The sequence below is a fragment of the Onychostoma macrolepis genome, chromosome 06 (genome assembly GCF_012432095.1).
Source record: "Onychostoma macrolepis isolate SWU-2019 chromosome 06, ASM1243209v1, whole genome shotgun sequence".
Lineage (NCBI taxonomy): Eukaryota > Metazoa > Chordata > Actinopteri > Cypriniformes > Cyprinidae > Onychostoma > Onychostoma macrolepis.
In genome coordinates, this window is record NC_081160.1 from 2,605,505 (window position 1) to 2,627,300 (window position 21,796).

At 34.7% G+C, this 21,796-nt stretch overlaps 1 protein-coding gene across 6 annotated transcripts in view; it reads right to left on the reverse strand.

The window, feature by feature from the left end:
• The window catches only part of dlgap4b (discs, large (Drosophila) homolog-associated protein 4b), a 172,799-nt gene that overhangs the window by 45,749 nt on the left and 105,254 nt on the right, over nt 1–21,796 (reverse strand). For all 6 annotated transcript variants that reach the window (XM_058777887.1, XM_058777890.1, XM_058777888.1 and 3 more), the window contains one exon: nt 539–588. The gene's annotated coding sequence lies outside the window, so the exon portion shown is untranslated. The remainder of the gene's footprint in view (nt 1–538; nt 589–21,796) is intronic.

Sequence of the window (21,796 nt, forward strand, 5' to 3'; positions counted from 1 at the left end):
TGCTCACTGTGGAAATTAATAAGCAGCATCTGAATTTTAAAGTCGAAATTTACAATTTTAATGCAAACGTGTGCCATGGAGCATGCGACATCAGCGGAGGACACGACATTCAGGTGAACGCAAAGGACAGAAGATGCTGATCAGCACAACTTTTTATCCAAAGCTTCTTAAAGTTCACTCACGGCAACTAAAAAACAGTTGTTGACCAAACTTTTCTTTTCTTTTCTTTTCTTTTCTTATATAATAAAAATAACTAAAATATCCAAAATAAAAAAAATAAATAAATAAGAGTATATATATATTTATTTAAGATTTTTTATGTGTGTGTGTGTGTGTGTGTGTGTATACACACACAGACACACACACACACACACACACACACACAGCAAATATTAAAACAAATACAACAAAAAATACAACAAAATGACAAAGATTTTAACTAAAAATTCAAATAAAAAACTAACTCAAGATTTTTTATTAAAAATTATTTGTATTATATCAATTATAAGGTGTGGTGAGTTATTAAAAACATACTTACATTTGTAGGTCATCCTAATTTTGTGCACCAAAACCAGCAGGTGAAATCTCCTGTTGAAACAAAACAAGTCATTAGCATATGCAGAACAAATATAGATCATATTCATGAGATGACTGATACAGAAATGACTGAATTGTTTGTCCTGAAAGACATGTTTGTAAAAACACCAGTGTTTCTGTCATGGGATGGGTTGCATGTTTTATGGATGTGTAATGTGAATACAATCCCGCTGCGCTGAAATCACTCTCATCAGTCTTTACCTGTTTATCTATGAGTTCACCTTCATGCATATTTAATGCAACACCACAATGCCTTTAAAGATTCACAGGTGAAGTTTCATGACCTGACACATGGCATCTGAGTAATAAGTACATGTTTGTGTGCCGAAGATTAGTCTCCAAAACCATCCATATTCATGGGATTATAGTACAAAACAATATTAATCATGAAAATCACTGCTGTGCTACAACAACGGCTGAGAGATCTACTGCATGAGTGACAAAAATTAATTTTATATACTTTCTGAAAACACTTTTGTGGTTCACATTTAGAAGTTCAAAATACAGATCTTTTATTCAGTGAGGACACATTCAATTGAAAGACATTTATAATGTTACAAAAGATTTCTATTTCGAATAAATGCTATTCTTTTGAACTTTCTATTCATCAAAGAATCCTGAAATATAAAATATTCAGCAGCACAACTGTTTTGAACATTGCTAATAACCAGAAATGTTTCTTGAGCAGCAATGATTTCTGAAGGATCATGTGACACTGAAGACTGGAGTAATGATGCTGAAAATTCAGCTTTGATCACAGAAATAAATTATATTTTTACAATATATTCACATAGAAAACAGTTTTTTTAAATAGTAATATTTTTCACAATTTTTGATCAAATAAATGCAGTCTTGGTGAGCAGAAGAGACTTCTTTCAAAAACATTTTCATAATCTTTCAACAACATAAAATAAAACCAGTTACTTTAGATGTTACCACATTTCTAGGTTACCTGACAAACATTTCTTTTAAAGAATGAGAGCAAAACACAAAAGTGTGCAATAATAAGAGAAACATATCAGACTCTAAACGCAACTAACACAACAAATATAACACATGCACTGACAGAAGAGAGAAACAATTGCTTACCATCTTATAATTGCCTTCTTGTGATCTCTCTCTCTCTCTCTGTGTGTGTGTGTGTGTTTGCAGCCGGTCTTACTACATTCCTAATTAATCCAATCAATCATCTCACAGACTTAATTATGTCACGGATGCAAAAATGATTACAGGGTCAATGTGATAAGACAATCTCAGGCAAGACATCACACACACAGCTTCTAGCTTGCGTTAATTGCTGTGTTTTTTTCTATTTTTATTCTCGCATCCGCTTTGTTGATTCTTTAGTCTGCTTCAATGAGACTAGAGCGAGCAGGGCTGGAAAGCTCTTTGTCATTTCTATGATTTCAGCTTTCAGTCTTTCTGGATCCCAGAGACTACACTGAAAACAATTTGGTGTGGGATTGATGTACTTTGAATAAATTTCACAAATAATTACAAAGAAATGACATTACACATGACGTTTTGGAAGCAGAGAGATTGGAACAGTATTTTTATTGTAAAACCTACTTCAATAATCCTAATTTACAACTTCAAAAAATCAACTCTCTGAGGAAACACCCTTGCACTAAAGGAAAAACCTTTGCAATATTAAAATAAAACACCGTTTACATTTTAATGCACCACTTTTCCCATTGAGGATGTCCCCTAAAGGAGTTTGTGTTTTCAGATTCAAGTTTCTAGTACAGTTGGGCTCAGAACGCCGCTCTCAAAAGCCTTGAACCGCCCTGCTGTGTGTGGCATGATGGATGAGCTCATGTTCACGTAACAGAAGGACACGTCTGAACATGAAGCCCTGTGGAGAACATCACAGCCTCCGCTCTGACGTTTTAAGGCCATGCTCTACGACTGCAGCGGCAAGAAAAAATACTAGCTATATTTTAATATTTATTTTTGCATTAAAGTTCTATGCAACCATTAAGAGCTCTGGTATCTTTCCATGAACGGCCACAGAAGTAATCTTTGAAAGCATCGCACATATTTGCATGTACTGTAGTAGTGCATTTGAATATTTCATGACAGTTGTCACGTCTTGTTAAAATGTTTAAGGGTTCGTCTTGATTTATTAAAGCAGAACCGCAATGTCCTGTTTGTCTGCAAGCGGCAAGAAAAAGACGAGAACAGATACCGAGCCACACTTTCTCCATGTATTACTCGGCTCCGTCAGGATACAGCGCTTTATTGAACTTGAAATAAACTGCAAACAATCCACACCTTCAGGCTTTAGATGTTTAATGAGGTGTCAGACTCACCGACCCTTTCGTGGCTCGGAGCGCCTCTAATTGGTGTTTGAGGTTTTTTGAGATAGCACTTTAATTTCTTTCTTTAAGCAGAATAAATGTAATATACTGTACCTTCCACCAGTCATTTTGAGCATTTGGCGATCATCTCCGACTTTGATCATTTAGAAAGTGGATTTCTTTTCAAAATGTTTGCAAAAGTTTTGCTGACCCACAACATCTCCTGCTCCTGAATTCATGCGAGACTCTCTCTGAAATGAAAACAGCTTCTCCTCCTACACCTGTCCTGAATTTGTCCTCAGCTCAAAAGATGTCAGATATTGTCAGATTTGGCCAAATTAAACTGCTCTGGAAGGAATAAAACCTGATCTCTGAGGTTTTTGGTTTAACTAGTCCTATTAGATCAGCTGAAAGGGTTCAGGAAAGATTGATTAATGAGGATTTCTTCAAGATCAGCTTTGATCAGTAAAATCAATACCATAAAACTCTGCTCTGAATGTTCTGCTCTGCTTTATCTTTGCATATGTAAAACCAGTCAGTATTTGCACAGATAATTCAGCCAAAAATTAGTATTTGCAACCCCAAACCATTTCACATCAGTATAATAATTGTGTGGTGGTTTATTTTGTACATACAGTTAAAGTCAGTGGGGTCCAGTGTTGTTTTGAACCTCACTGACCTTCATTATATAGACAAAAACGTATCTTATAGTATTCCAATAATTTTGTTTTCCAGTACAAATAGCTAAGTATTCTTAAATCAAGATACATTTATTTGGAAAGCAAAATATTAAGTTCTGTTTTCAGAAATATTAATCAAAATTAGGCGAGCTTAAGCATAAAACAAGAAAAAAATATCTACCAAAGGTGAAAGAAAAATAAAATAAATTCAAAGGGAAAACAAAGGCCGAAATAGCAGTTTTCTTTTTCTTGTTTTAAGCATAACTCACTTAATTCTGATAAATATTTCAAATAACAAGACTTACAGTATGTTATGTAATTTTACTTCTAAAGTAATTGTTTCTTGATATAAAATGTTTAGATATTTGTACTGGAAAATATGACAAAACGGAGGAAGAAATCTTTTTTTTTGCATTGATTCATCTGTGTTTTGCTGAAAAAATGAAAATCACACAGGTTTGGACAGACATGAGGGCGAGTAAATAATGACAATGTTCATTTTTGAATTGGATGTGTGGCATCCAACCTTTCGCTCTCATCACATTCAATCAAACACGCAAACTCTGCAGATTCAGCAGCTGCACAGAAAACAAATTAATTGAGAATAACGTTCCTTTGGAATCAATGCAGACACTCAAGAACCATTAAAAAATCTAGTATATTTAATGGAACTTTTAAAATAAGAACCAGCTCTCAATTCTAGCCCTGTAGTCAAAGATCAAACCGCTGTCACCTCCAGGTGCAAAAAGAACCTGAATGATCCTAAATGATCAACTGACCTCCATTAACCACAAGCGGCACTTGCAGTCTCTTCATGACCCTCGATATATTGAGAAACAGATCCTCTTCTGTCTTCTGTCCTGGTTAAGGCTCGAGATATATCACAGCTAAATCACAAAGCTGCAGCCCGACTCACATCCACCCTCCAGAATCTCTTTGTTCTGGTCTCTAATTTGGCCTCCAGTGCCCGCAGAGATATCAGTCGAGTCATTCCTGGCCTGCGGTGCGTTAAAAATCCTGATACCTGCAGGACAAGATCAAATAATACAACCCTGCCCGGCTGTGCCGATCCAGTCTGTCTGGCTGTCTTATTTCATCTCTCTCAGCCCACAGCTCAGATATGCTGATCAAGAAGTGCTTGCATGCTGGTCTATTATTGTGGCATTGACACGTAAGTTTAGGGTTGCTAAAATTTTTCATGCTTTTGAAACAAGTCTATTCTGCTCACCAAGGCTGCATTTATTTAATTAAAAATACAGTAAAAATTACAAGTTTTATATGTGAATATATGTTAAACTGTAATTTACTGCTGTGATCAAAGCTTTACTCCAGTCTTCAGTGTCACATGATCCTTCAGAAACCATTCAGGAAACATTTCTGATTATTATCAATGTTGAAAAGAGTTGTGCCTTTTCATATTTTTATGGAAACCATGAATTTTTTGAAATCTTTTGTAACATTATAAATGACTTTTGATCAATTTAACACACGCAATGCATTTAAAAAATGCTGTAGGTCAAAGGTCTTTATATGTGAAAATAGACACAAAATTACATCTAAGTTTAAGAGAATGTTCTCAAATTTCCTTCGGATGAAGAATAAACAGCATTCTGAACACAAAAGAGGAAAATATCTATTTACTCTGAAGAGATTCTGCTGTAATCTCATTTAGAATGCATGTCAGTCTGTCACAGAAGATTGAGAATACTGCAGACAGGCGGGTTTAGATTAATAGTAGCTCTAGCATTTAAGAAAAAAAGCAAACGAATGAGAGCGAGATGAAGAGCTGAAATATTGTTGTGGTCTCTCCTGCTGTATCTAAAGGGATTATATGTGATCACTACAAGCCCAGATCAGACTGACTCCGGGTTAAGCTGCAAGACAAAACCAGAGGAGAATGAATCAGCCTACTGACAGAGACTATTAATGTAAAGCTAGTATTAATGTAAAACTATTTTTTAACAGCATATACGACTATTCATCATTTCTAATTCCAAACCAGATGGCTCTTTTCTAAATTCAAAGTCAGATGGATAAACATCATCTCTAGTCAATGTACCTCCAGAAGAGCCTTCAGTAAGCTTAGCACTCGTCCATATTACAGCATATTGTTTTATTTTAGAATTTCTTTCAGCCTTTTTGATCAGAAAACACAACCTGGATTCAAACCTGCATCATCTACATGGGCAGAACAGTTGTTAATGTTTCTGGACCTTATGCATTAAACAAAATTTCAAAAGTAATGCAATAATAAAAATTGTAATGTTTTCAACCAGGTAGTCCCATCCCAAATTCACACTACTTGTTGAAGTGACTCAGTGTTTTAGGACATCAAACTATAAATGAATTACTCACAGATATCTTATTAAACTGGTAAAAGAGAAGGGCAGTATGTTTTGGGGTAAAAAATCTAATTGCAATTTTTCAATCAATCAATCAATCAATCAATCAATAAATAGTGATTGTGCTTTTGAAATGTAATAAAAAAAACAGGTTGTACTTGTTTGTAGACAAAAAATTTTGTGATTATGGATCAATATGATTATTAATATGATTAATTAGTAAGGGATAATCAACAGCTAGCCGTGCATTAAAAAGGATTTTAAATGCACAACGTGGAGGCAAAGAACCACCCGACGCGAAGCAGAAACATTGACAACAACTTTATGTGTGTGCAGCGCAATCTGTGATCTTAGAACTCACTCTCTCTCTCTCTCTCTGTGTGTGTGTGTGTGTGTGAGTGTGCGTGCGTGAGTGATGTATGTTGGTTAGTGTGCATCAATTAAAGCTGCACATTAATATGGAACGGTGATTAAACTGACTTGGAACTACCTGTGCATTAAACAGTTTTACTGCATACCTGCCAGCCAATCAGAATCCAGTATTCAGACAGACCATGGAATAATATGAATTGATTGTTAATCTCAATGTTATATCAATATGATGATTATTATTATTATTATTATTATTTTAAAGCCATAGAAAATATGTACTATCGCTACTACTAATAATTATTATTATTATTTCTTAGTCAAATAAAATATACTACTACTAATAATAATGTAATAATAATTACTATTCAATAGCCATTTAATATAATATTTTTTTATTATCACTATTAGTAAAAACAAGCAGCACAAAAATGTAATTAAATAAATCTTTGTGATTTGATAATCATACTAAGCCATATTGTCATTTCTGTGTTGTTTCTGTTAATTGTGCAGCGCTATTAATTATTTAAAAAATGAAACATGTAATTGCATTTTATTATTGTCACATGGTGTGCTTCAGTACAGTATGAATTACCATGAAGTTGATTGTTAGATAACTAATTTCATACTGCAAAACAGCATTACTATTTAATTAATTATGTGTATTTTAAACAAATATTTATTCAGTTTTTTTTTTTTTTTTTTTAAGAGTGCAACATTTCAATATTCACAAAAGTGAGAAATACCAAAAGAGCACAGCATGCACACATGGATTTTTCAAAAGTTTTTTTAGACTTAAAGCGATGCGTGAATCAAATGACACTGAGCATCACTTCATGAGTCTAACACTAACGACACAAGAACTACCAATGATGAAGATTTCACTCGGACTAATAACTGCGTGAACTGACAGCGTCCTGCAGCATACTTCATATAGTCTGTACTGTAAGCAGCTGTGAGCTCAGACCGCTGAGATGAGCGCCCTGAAAGATCAGCGTGCTATATAAACCGAGCGCTGCGTTTCAGGCCCTACAGAGATCACAGTACACTAAACGTGCTGCCAGGCAACCCTGCTATCGTCTCGCTGCATCTGAGCTGATTTAATGCTGTTTAAAGGCCTCTATTGTATACGTGGCTGGCAGAAGAGATATCGGTCATCCTTCCCTCGCGGTCAATCCCATTTATCCAGTATCCCAAGAGCCTTTGTTCTTCTCAGCACCTTCTCGTGGCATAAACTCACACGAAGACTTTCTAGCTAATAGAGTAAAGACAATTACTGCTTCCAAATTATAATTGAAACCAGCAGCACGGTCACAACTGTTTTCAATTATTATAGCCCGGTAGATGCCATAAGGTGCACAGGGACACATTTATGACAATTACAGCGGTTCCTGTCAGAGTGTGACTAAAAGGTGGTTAAATCAGCACAAACTACGGTCTGCCTGAAATCATAAACAATCATCATTAAATAGCAATTGCATATTCACCACACAGTGATTATCCAACAGCGTGACTGTATAAATGATGAATCTTAATATGCACAAGCAAAAACTGAATTATTATCATTATTATTATTAGCAGAGTTGGGAAGCTACACCAGCCTTCAAGATTTTGGGGTCACTAATGTTTTTGAAAGAAGTCTCTTCTGCTCACCAAGGCTGCATTTATTTGATCAAAACAATACAGTAAAAACTGTAATACTGTGAAATATTATTACAATTGAAATTTGCTGTTTTCTATGTGAATATATTGTAAAATGTAATTTATTACTGAATTTATCATTTATAAGCTGAATTTTAAGCATCATTACTCCAGTCTTCAGTGTCACATGATCCTTCATAAATCATACTAATATGCTGATTTGCTGCTCAAGAAACATTCCTGATTATTATCAGTGTTGAAAACAGTTGTGCTGCCCAATATTTTTGTGGAAAGGAAACGGTGATGCATTTTATTTTTCAGGATTCTTTGATGTTCAAAAGAAGAGCATTTATTTGAAATAGAAGTTTCTTGAAACATTATAAATGTCTTTACTGTCACATTTGATCAATTTAATGTTTACCAGGAAGGGCCACAGATAAAATGACATTTAATAGAAATTAATAAAATTAGACATATTTAACTGTCAAAAAATAAATAAATAAAGACAAAAATACATAAATAAATAACAGACACCTTTAACTCATTTATAACATTGCCCTTTTTACTTTTTATTTCTGAAATATACTGATCTGGTTCATATTCAAACTTTGCCAAAATCATTCTCAGCGCTACATCAGCAACAGCTATTGTGTGTTTGATTATTGTCTCAGTTTAGTTGTAAAGCTGTGTGCACAATACAGTCTGATCAAACAAACAAACAAAACAGTGATGCAGTGACTTGTTAGTGGAAATACTACTGTCACACTATTGAAAAAGATTGAAAATCACTACTTTTTAACCTACACATTTACACCACAGCACCTCATGAATCAAGTCATGAGAGAAGAAATGAGTTTGCCACACATAACGTGTGCGCCAGATGCCCGGATTCATGTGTCTGGGAAGATGGATAGTTGTTTGAGAGGAAACATGAAAACTGAATGGAAGGAAGATAAATGTACGCAATCAAAAGCGCTCTACGTCTCCACAGAATAGCAGCGTACAGTAGAGTCAAACACCGAAAATGAGCTTCAGGAGGTTTTGACATCAACACTGCAAAAAAAAAAGATCTTTATTACAGTAAAAATTTGTGCTGTCAATCGATAAAATTTTTTATCGCGTTATCACAGTCATGGACTGTGATTAATCATGATTAATCACAAATTTAAAATACTAGGATTTACCTGTAAATGTGTTGAAATAAAGAAATGCATGACAAACTAGTTTAAGGAAACAGAACCTTTCACACTTCCGCCAGGTATGAGACATAATCCTTATTATTCTGTTATCATTATTCTTTTGTTTTCATTTAGCCATTATCAGCCTTTAAACTGGCAATAAAACGTTTACCAAGCCACGTCGCTTCAATCCCAGTATACATTTACCCAACTATTATCAAAAGTATTTCTAAATAAATACAACAAAACATTTCGTTAAAATTTTTTGATTAATCACATGCGTTAACACGTTAACGTTGACACCCCTAGTAAAAATATCGAAATATTTTTAAATCAAGATACAGTTACTTGATAAGCTAAATTCTTAAGGAATTAAAGTCTAAAAAAATATGAAAATATAAAAAGTAAAAAAAAAAAAAATTAAGTGAGTTAACTTAAAACACAAATTGAAAACAAGACGTTATATCTCATGTCATTTTGCTTCTCAAGTGACTGAAGAATGTTTAGATATTTTAGTGAAAAACAAAACCAAAATCATCAACTCCAGCAGAATCGTTGGTTATTATAGTTAACTAAAACTAACTGAATAAATAAAAACTAAAACAGAAATAAAAAAATAATAAAAACTATATAGACATTTACATTAAAAATATATTAAAAGCAACAAAAACTACTAAAAAAAATAGAAAAACAACAAAATTAACAAAACTTTATAATTAACATGAAAGCAGAAAATATGAAAATAAAATGCAATTCAAAATATTAACAAAACTATAATAGTATATCAATGATACTAAAATAACACTGGAAAGAACTGACATTTTGTAGCTTTTTTTTTTTTTTTTTTTACCCTTAAGTGCATTTACAATGTTTCATGCACCACAAAAACACACAATTTACCGTTTCGTGATCATTTCCCACTCTCAGTCTAACCTTGAATGAAGCTGTCTGTTACTGTACCTTTAAGACTTCACTCAGCATACCTGTCAGGGCGGGGCAAATTTGCTGAATACTGAATAGGTGTTGATATGCATATGGGGGATATGCTAATATGCTCATGATTTCATAACCAACTTTTAGATTTCTGCACAAGCTGTTTTTGAGTCTATGGTAAAGAGCAGTATTTTCTCAGAGAATTAGGATTTGGGGTCGGCTTCAGCGAGCGTGTTGTTGTGGTATCTGTCCACACACACGTCCAGAGCAATTACAGCGTAACCCAAAGGACATCATTGTTCAGGAGCAGGTCTGCACACACAATACCCCACAGAGTCCCTCTGAAAAATGAAATGCAGCGCCTGCATGTCTGACTGCTCGCTTTTAATGGAACAGTTCAGAAATAGCACATAAAAATGTCACTTTTCTCATAATTTACTCATGCATATTTAGCATCAAACCTGTATGACTTAGTTTCTTCTGCTAAACACAAATGAATAAGATACATTTACTTGAGAAGTGAAAATGCAGATATTAAGATCTCAAAGAAAAAGTTTAGCCCAAAAATTAAAATTTGCTGAAAATACAGTCACCCTCAGGCCATCCGAGACATAGATGATTTTGTTTCTTCATCAGATTCTCTTGCTCACCAATGGATCCTCCGCAGTGAAGGGGTGCCGTCAGAATGAGAGTCCAAACAGCTGATAAAAACATCACAATAATCCACAAGTAATCCACATCAGTCCACTCTAGTCCATCAGTTAATGTCTTGTGAAGCCAAAAGCTGCATGTTTGTAAGAAACAAATCCATTATGAAGATGTTTAGATTATTTGTGGATTATTGTGATGTTTTTATCAGCTGTTTACACTCTCATTCTGACGGCACCCATTCACTGCAGAGGATCCAGAAGATCATTTTTGGGTGAACAAAATACATTTATATTCAAGACAAAATCTGTGAAATAAGTCTTAATATTTTATGTATTTTGCTTCAAGGATTTTAGACATTCTAAATGAAAAAAAAAATAAAGGTTTGTTTTCCATATAATGAAAGTGCATAGAGTCATATGGACTACATTTAAGTTGCTTTTTCTGTCATTCTCTGGTGCTTTTATGTCCTTTTTGTTCAACAAAAAAGAAAAGGTCAAGATTGAATTAAATAATTTTAATTTTTTTGGGTGGACCTTTAAGGATAGCGTGGATTGTATATGACATGTATATATATATCAAAATATTTCCTCCACCCTGGATGAAAGTAATCAAAAATGAATGCAAAGTAATTGTTTTAATTTCAAAGACCAGTTAAGCACTTTAAACAAAGTACCATAGCCATCAAACAAAGATCAATGCTTCTCAGAAGTTGTGTCAATATTTCATTAAATAGTGATGCTGTTGTTTTTGGCTGACTTCCATCCGTCTCTGCCAACTCTTAATCAGCCAAATTGCCTGTAGTTGTTAGTCACTGGGTTCCCTTCAGCAGTGTTTATGATCTAATAAATCAGTAATGTTGGAGAGGATCGTGGGCAGAGCAAGAGAGGAAAAGACCTCCATCTCTGGTCACATGCCATCAGGAGGATGTTAGTCTGTCATGTTTAACAGCAGCAGTGACTAAGCAGAATAAAGCTCAGGATCAGCGGCTTCTTCCTGCTGCGTGACTCAGTTCTGGTGAGGAGGTTTCAACAACCAGACCTATATACAGCACGACTGCACAATGCAGAGCTGATAACAAGGCTTTCATGATGACACATTCATAGTTGTTCTATCCATGGCATGGAAAAATGTGTCTGTCTGCAAACCATGCTCCAGTATAGCTGTGTGACATTAGCTTTGCATATTTATCTGTAACAAACAAATACATTTTCAAATGCAAAAGTGAAAAAATGATCAGGGATATATAGCGAACATAAGGTAAATGTTAACCAAACAACCAACTGGGGAAAAAAAATAAATAAATAAAAAATCACACCCTAGCAACCACCCAGAACACCCTAGCAACCAAATTTTGCCATATCAAGCACTCACATTTTCTTCAAAACAAGTATTTTACTCATTTTCCAAAGTACCAAAATTCCTATAAACAAGATGCATTTATCTGAAAAGCAACAATTCATAAGATTATGATTTGTTTTCATTGATTGTATCTTTACTACAACATGTTAATATTATAATAACATTTTCTCACTTGTTTTTAAATAGTTTACACTTAAAGCAAGTCAAAATAGATTTATATTCAGAATATATATAGTCTTCATTTTTTATTCAGTACTGCTATCTAAAATTCAAGGATTTTAGATATTTTAAAAGGAAAATGACTAAATTACATATTAAGAATATTATTTGCTTGTTGTTTTGTTCGAAAACTGTTTTCATCAATTAGCTAAATTTAGAATTTGACTCAGAATTTGTTTTTATATATTATTATTAGAATTGGAATAATGAAGTTGTTAAATCTTCTTGTGAATGCAGAGGAAATTTTGCGTGAGAACCTGGAGGGGGTAATGCATTACGAGTAACACGAGTTACGTAATCGCATTACTTTTTTCAAGTAACTAGTAAAATAACACATTACTTTTTAATTTACAAGAAAATATCTGAGTTACAAAGTTTCAAAGAAGTAACGGCAATTATGTACTTTGTTTTGCATGTATTGACTGACGGCTCTCGTGTTGCCATGTTGAGAGAAATCGTATAATCCTATTTTATTAATCATTGTCTTTGCTTCAGGCATTTGATGAGCCAATTCAACCATACGAATTAACCCAAAACGACTTTAGATAAACATAACATTTCTGTTTCTTTTTCTTTTTTTATTGTGTTGAACTTTCTTCTCCTGCGTCATATTTCTTATGCAATCCAGAATGTCAGCACAGCCGAAAGGTTTGTTTGAGCTGTGCCTTCTACAATAAAAACATGAATTTACATTTCCTTCAGCCTGAGACTTATTCATTTCACTTTTGGTCTGAAAGGGTTTTTACATTTGCCAAAACTTGAACTTTTTATATTAAAAGCAAACAAACCAGTCCAGGCCAGATGAGAAAAAGTAACACAAAAGTAACATAACATATACATAACTTTTTTAAAGGGAATAACGCAATATCGTAATGCAAAAGTAACTTTCGCCAACACCTCCTGTTCTCGTACACAGTTATAACTAAATGAGACCCCGAGTAACTCTAAGGGGATAAAAGCCCTTTCATGGTCTAACACACCACTGAACGTCCTCTTGAGGATCTCGGGTGTGTCTAAGACCTGCAGGAAGCCCACATAAAGTCTCACAACATCTTCAGCTCAGAAGAGCTGTGAGAAGTGGCTCCTATCAGCGGCCGTGAGCATGAAGTGTGCTACAGATGGATTGTGATGATACGGCGTAATGTGAGGGAGTTTTGGGCCACCGCTCTGCTCAGCAGATTACTGATGAAAGCACCTTTGCCGTTTTGAATAGTGCATGAATGGAATTAGTGCATTAATCCAGCGCGTCCCCAGGCTCTCGCATGCCCTACTTTACCAAAGAGAGCAGCAACCAGCCATTCAGTGCACTTGTTCCCGGAACTATTAGGAGTTGTGGGGCAATGTTGAAAGAAAAGGACGATCATCCAGATAGAGACTTACCATAGCTTAAGGTTTTATATGAGTTCAAAAGCAATGTGATGGCCTCTTTATTCCACTCTAAAAAGCTTTGACCATCAATAAAGACAGTCCATATTGCTTAAATGAATATTCCAGGTTCAGTAGAAGTTAAGCACAATCGACTAACATTTTAGCATATATGAAAATATATAAAAAATATTTTATTGATTACCTTTTCTTTAAATAGAAGCAAAAATCTGGGTTACAGCAATGCACTAACAATGGAAGTGAATGGGGTTGATCTGCTTACGTTAAAATACTCAATAGTGCACCGCAAGATATAAACATTATGGCTGTTAACATGAGTTTAGTGTGAAAATTGTTCACTAATCTTTTCTGTGTAAAGTTATATCCAATTTTATGCCATGGTATCGAAACATCTAAAACCTTTAAAGAAACAGTTCACCCAAAAATGAAAATGTCCTCACCCTCAGGCTGTCAAAGCAGCTGATAAAAACATCACAATAATCCACAAGGAGACAAATCTGCACAAATTATGCAGAATTTACAGGTGAAAACAGTCTTAAACAAATCTGCCTGTGGATTGTGATGTGACAGGACAATGAGAGATGGACTTTTTCACTGAAGGGAGTGCTATTATGGATTATGGACTCAAGTTTTTCACTCCTCAAGATGTTAACTGATGGACTGGAGTGGTGTGGATTATTGTGATGTTTTTATCAACTGCTTTGACTCATTCTGACGGCACCCATTCACTGAAGAGCATCCATTGGTGAGCAAGCGATGTGATGCTAAATTTCTCCAAATTTGATGAAGAAACAAACTCATCTACATCTTGAATGGCCTGAGGGTGAGTACATTTTCAGGACATTTTCATTTTTGGGTGAACTATTCCTTTAAATGACAGCTTAATTAAAAACAAACATTTTAACAAAATAATTAATGTAAATGCTTTTATAAATTTCTGATTTAAAATCATTCAGAAAATTTCCCTTTTACTTCCATTGTATGTGCCTCAATGTTACCTCCATTTTTTGCTTTTGCATTTTTTTAAGATAATGAGGGATGAGTTGAAATAATTTGTTTGTGTTAATCATCATTATGCCTCAGATGCCATTGAATTAGTATAGAGACCAGCCACAGTTTGTTGTGGCAAATCTGAAGTATATTATTCCACAATAACAGCTCAGATACAAATAATTGTGCAGCAATTGATTCAGATATCCATAAAATTATCAGAGTAAAAAAAAACAAAATGAGCTTCCTTCCTGCTTTCGACTTCCTCTTTCTTAGTGTATTCTGTCTGTATGGTGAGGTGAGCGCAGGCAATGCATCATTCTGCACTCCTCTGGTCTTTATTGTGAGCTCTGTACTTATGCATCAAGTCTCCAGGGTTTTTCTACAATAGTGAGGGATGTATCCTCAAAAGCTGCCTCTGTCCCACATCTCTGGAGTTACAGCTGCGTTCTGCTGGCGTCCCGTGGGGCATGAACCAAAATGGAGTCTGAACCGGAGTGTGATTGAGCCTCATCTTGTATATAATACAGCCGGCAACACTGCTAGGACTGACTGCAATCTAGTGTGCTGAAATTCAACCTGTGCTGGTCAAAAATATCACCATCCTTGCACTTAGTCAGTCAATGCAACATATTTTCTAAAGAACATCTGAAATTAATAGTATGCATTGGCATACATTTTGGTGTGCAATGAAAAAAAAAAAATCAGATGATTAAAAATTTATATAAAAAATAAAATAAATGAACTGAATAACAAAATGACTGAACTAGAAATCAGCAAAAAGCATTTAGGCTAATCAATTTAGCTACTCCAGACGGCTAAAACATCATATATTGCTTGATTTACTCTGTCAACTAAGCAGTTTTTTTGGCAGACATCAGGCACAAATCTATGGAAGCCACAGAACAATAATAAAAAAAAGAATAATAAGAGGTAATTGTGACTTTATATCTTGCAATTCTGACTCTATACCTCACAATTCTGAATTTATATCTCGCAATTCTGACTGTAAATACTGAAATTCTTTACATCCCACAATTCTGACTTTACATCTTGCAATATCTTGCAATTCTGACTTCAGAAATCTGATATATCTCTGCTAACTTCAACATCAGGTTTAGAGCAGTTACTGACCAGATCCATCTACTAATAGAGTATAAACACATTCAAGACAACGATGCCAGCGCATTTATTGAGATTAATGAGCGATGCATGCTTGAGCGTGTAGAGGAATCATGAGACTCATGATGGGCTGCAGCTTGTGCTCTTCACAGTGAGTTTAAACACTGAGCTCTGGAGAGAGCAGACCACATGTCCACTCCTGCTGCCAGCCAGTACACATCCAACTGCTGCTGGAGTTTAACCTACACATGCTGACAGCTGACTCACACGCTTAATGAGGATGGAAGCAGTGCCAGCGTGACATTTACATTTGTGCACTTGGCAGGCACTTTTATTCAGCGCGACTCATTGCATTGTATCAGTATGTACATTCTCTGGGAATCAAACCCAGGACCATGACTTTGGGTTTCTAGCACCATGATCTACCAGTTTAGCCACAGGAACAGCATGTGACATGCTGACTGATGCAACACAGAGCAAAATTAAGCAGTCATCAATTATCAGTCTGCATTGAGTTGAAGCTTCTTCTGACCCTAGTTTCTCCAAACATGATCTGCCACTGTTGAGGTTCACATATTCAAATGCATTTGATCAAATTAGATGTATTTATGCAATAACTACATAAAAGTATCAACAGCAGTTGATAGGGCAATAACTCTGTAAAAAATCTGTACCTTTTTATTGTCCTTAGTTCAAATTTTAAAGCAACGAGTCTCATTTGTTCCTCTCATTTGAGTCTGTAGTGCTTGTCATAACTGTCATAACTGTGCGCATGCATATACCAGGGGCATTTCCTCAAATATGGTGGCATTAATATATATAACTGCTCCATTCACTTAGATAAATAAATACACAAATGCATAAATAAATGGATTAAAATAATGCAGAAATAAATGCATGCATTAATAAGTAAATAAATAAATACATCAATTACTTAAAAAAATAAAATAATAGCAATACAAAAAGAAAACTAAAGCAAATTTTACGTTTCAGAAAGAGGGTGCATCTCTTCCGTTTCTAGTTATAAATAAATAACTACATAAATGTGAAAATACAAAAATAAATAAATAAATTTATAATAAATAACACACAAATAAAACTAAATAAAGATAAAGTTACTGCATCTCTTTGTTGCCAGTAATAAAAAACAAACAAACACATATTAAGTTCCAGAGGGAGGCTGCATCTTTTTAGCTTCACTTCAGCTCATTGTGTTCTTAATGAGATCTATAGCATTTGGTGAATGTGAGAGAGCAGCAAGATAATGTTGAAAAGTCACATGAGAGAAGGCCAATCACATCCCTGTGATTGGCTGACTGACCTGTCATACTGCTGTGTTTCTAAATCAGCCTCAGTGGGTTAAACTAATGGAAATGGATGGACTAATTACAAAGCAAACATCTCGCTCGCTCAGACATCATCTCCGTCAGTCACGTCTGAACTGAAATGCAGGTGGTTTAGCAGCTCTCAGTTCAGTTCAATCAAAGCTGCACCTCTGTGTCTGTGATCATCACCACACCTGCTGCATTACCAGTATTTATTGATTCTGTGGACTTTTTCCCATAAAGTGGTTTTGTTTTTCAAGTTGACATTCGGCCGCCACTGAATTTTCATTCGGCCCTCACACATCTACAGGTAAAACTGCTCATGTAATTCCTGCGATGAACTTTCTACACATTATCTGACCCCCAAAAGAGTAAAAGGCATTCAACATCATGAACTTGGTTCAAGTTTTAAAGTGATGAGCCTCATTAGTTCTTCTCATTTGAGTCTGTAGTGCTTGTAAAAAATCTGCGTACATGCATATTCCAGGGGCATTTTCTCCAATAGGAAGGCATTAATAAAAAAACAACTATAAAATAATGCATTTAATTCTATAAATAATGCATACATAAAATAATGCATAAATAAATGCATAATTGCATCAATCACTCAGTCTGTCAATCAATCAGTCAACAGTGCAGAAATAAAACCGAACAAATATTATGTTTCAGAGGGAGACTGCATCTCATAAATGACTGCATAAATTCATAAATGCAGCAGCAGAGAGGGCTGTTATATTAGCATGACAGAGCAGCAGCCCTGATGTCTGCCGTGCTGATGACCGCAGTGAAGGATGGCGAGAAAGCATCTCGCTGGTGCTTCTCAGTGAGGACGGTCCATCAAACGCACCAAGAGACAGGAAAGAATTCAACACATTAGACCTTAAAGCCACTGTCACAGAGACAGAAGCTTCGCCTCGCTGTTAACTGCTATTATAGTTTGATGGACCGCGAGTGTCCGAGCAAAATCTGAGCAATACAACCTCTGCATTAGTCATCTTACTGCAGCAAACAGACATTACTGCTGTCTAGTTGTACAATAACACGGATCAGTTGTTGAGAGGCGTGTGCTGAGGATAATTCTGTTATTCTGTTAAAGCGCTGAATGAGGCCGTGACAAAACACAAGGAGAAAATCATTTGTCTCAATCCATGCTGGAACATTCACTTCAGCTCTGGTCTTTAGCTCTAGATTGACTTTTATCCTTCATTGTAGAAATCTATCACAGTATGAGTTTTATTTTACAGTAACTGAATGTAAAACTAATTGGATAATACACTGAATTCAGGTGCTTCATTTAATGTGATTGATTTCAGCAGTGTTATTTAGTATCACTGAGATAATAATATAGAGTGATGTATATTTGATATATTAAATATGTTTTAATGCATTTTCTGTTCATTCTTTTTTTTAATATATCTATATAGTTTTGATTTATTTCAGTTTTAGTTTTTTTAGTCCATGTAGTACAAGTTAAACTACATGAAAATGAGAAATGTTGCTCTGGAACCGTTTGTTTCAGTTAACGTTTATTCTATTTCAAATAACATTTTGTTTAAAAATGGTATCAGTTTTAATAATCATGGATATCAGATTATTAATAATAAATTAATCCATTTAAAAAATCACTTGAAACACTTCACTACAGCTCAAAAGAGTAAAATTGATATTAGAAAACTGTGGTTTTCAATTGTTTATATTACACAGATCACCAAATACAGCGTGATTATCCTCGAGTGAGGGACCCACATCATAAAATTTAAAAGGCAGCTATACAGTAAATTTTCATGTATAAAGACCCAATTTGTACTTATTTATTTTTAAAATCTTATTGTTGTATTATTTATTTTTACATTTTTTTCAATGTTTTTCTCTACATTTTTCACAGACCCTTTGCAAATACAAAATATATATCACAATCTGGTTGTCACATTTTGTGTGATATATATATACTGTATATATATATATATATATATATATATATATATATACACACACACACACACACACACACATGCGCAAACACACACACACACACACAGTCCAGCAATACTAACAATAAGCAATAAAAAAATAAAAAATAAAAAAAAACATCATAAAATCATCAAAGACATCAAAAAGCAAAATCTTAATGCATTATAAGACTGCATTAATAAACTACAGAAAATATAAGTGGTGCTTGCTTAAGTAAAAATCACCAATTCTACAGTGCTGCAGATTGTTGCTAGGGTATTGCTCTGCGGTCGTTAGGTGGTCTCTTACTGATCCAAGTCCATTCTCAAGTCTTTGTGATATTCTCCATGGAATTTATTTATTTATTTTTATAACAGATGAATTGTTTAGCATGTTTCCAATTCAGTTCTCGCTATATGGCCTTTAGAATCTTGTAAATTGTAGATATTCTGCATGGAGAGATATGAAACGCTGAATAACTACTACAAGCCAATAATATAAAAAACACATGCTCATTTATCCATAATCTTACACATGGCATATAACTTCAGGTAAAGAGCTCCCATTAGAATGAATCCCTCTCTGTGAAGCGTGTATTGACTGAAGAGCGTTGTGTGTTGTCTAATTATGCGTGGTTTCCTGGCTGCGGTTGTAATAAAGGTCAAGCGAGTGCTTTGGCAGCACTGACTGACTGACGGCTCACTCAGGGCAGGTTGAGAGGTGCTCTGAGTTTAATGGTGTTGGGATGTGCAGTCGGTGTCTCTGTGGGCTCGACTGATGTGATGTGATGCGCTGCGACTGACTCTCTCCGACACCGAGAGCTAAAGGTCAGCCGCAGCCAGCAGTCTGTCAGCACTGTACTCACACAAATCATGCTTACAGTAGCGCAGCGTTAATGCACACTGTATGGTCTTTACACTGTATAATATGATGTTATTGCTGAAACATAAGCATTTTTATCCATAATTTCAACCAAGCAGATGCACCAAAAATTGGTGTCGAAAAAAATGTTCACAATTTTCAGAAATTGCTAGTAAATCTCACAAATAATTACAAAGAAGCAACCGGGAACACATTAAATTAAACATGAAATTTTTGAAGCAGACTGAAACAGTAATTTCTTGTAAAACATATTTCAATCAGCTTAAAAAAAAAAATATTTTCAGTGTGTCCAGGTAGATTCAAAATGTTTAATGTAAAATACAGTAAAGCGATCTTATTACAATTATGAATACGTGATTGTTTGCATGACAGCTTTTCACTAAATCAGCTCAAGAAAGAATATTTAATTTTAATACATAAAATAAATACAATTTATTTAAATTAATGAAATATTTACAGTATACAGTATATTAAATACGAAATGTTTAAATTAATACAATTTAAAACATTTGAATGCATGAAAGTTATCTGAAAGGGACTACGAATATTTTGTTAGTGATGTTCAATGTCAAAGGCCAGTTAAGAGTATTACAAATCATTGCAATATTCAGGATTTTTTGCTAAATCATTGTGACACATTGCAAATAACTGGGTGCTTCTATATATCACTGTCATTCTAGTATTTCAGTAACTGTTCTTGCTTGGAGAGGAAATAAAAAGATGATTGGTTATTGCGGGTTCGGGTCGAGTTCGGTCTTCAGATTGGCTTGTATCGGTCAGGTCAGGTCAGGGAATCTGATTTACAGCCACTCTGGCTTCAACTTACTGTCTGTTCAGAGCTCTAAAATCAATCGCTCTTGACTCCCTGTATCTATTACAATCTGTTCTGTACTCTCTCACTCATTCTCTACCATACTGTGTGTTGCACAATGTATTGTCCATGTATTGTTCAAAGGTTTGAGGTCCTACGATTTCAATGTTTTTAAAAGAAGTCTCTTCTGCTCACCAAGTCTGCATTTATTTGATGAAAAAATACAGTGGAAATTGCGAAATAATATTACAATTAAAAATAAGTGTTTTCGATGTGAATATGTAGTAAAATGAAGTAAATCTGAATTTTCAGCATCATTGCTGCAGTCTTCAGTGTCACACGATCCTTCAGAAATCATTCTAATATGCTGGTTTACTGCTCAAGAAACATTTCTGATTATTATCAATGTTGAAAACAGTTGTGCTGCCAAATATTTTTGTGAAAACCATGATTTATTTCTCAGGAACAGCATTTATTTGAAATAGAAATCTTTTGTCACATTATAAATGTCTTTACTGTAACTTTTGATCAAACTAATGCATCTATGAGTCTATGAGGTGAAAGTGCAACTTGTCAAGCATTTATTTGTACACAGTCAGAAATAATTGGACAGGCGACTGCTCAGATGTTTCATGTCCATGTAGCTGTTCAATCAATGAGTTAACAAAAGGTCAACTGTTAGTTCTAGTTCTACTTGGATTTGACACCTGAAAATGTCTCTGAAGACCCAAAGACGTGTTCTTGCCGTTACGGCACACACTGTAGAGCTGTAGCCACCCGTTAAAATGCTCCGGAGTGAGAACACACGTGTGAGATCAACATTATGAATGTTGTATGGCAGCTACTGTCTTTCCCAAATGAGAGCTGGACTAATTTCCTATTTGCATGTTAAAAATGTTTAAGGCGGCAATATTTAAACTGTACATAAATCTGATATCGGTTATTAAAATACAGTAAAAATGTGAATATAAGTCATATTTTAATATTGCTTTAACGCCTTCTAGAGAAGCACTGCATTAAGTTACTGAATATAAAGGATTTACACTACACAGTGATTTAGA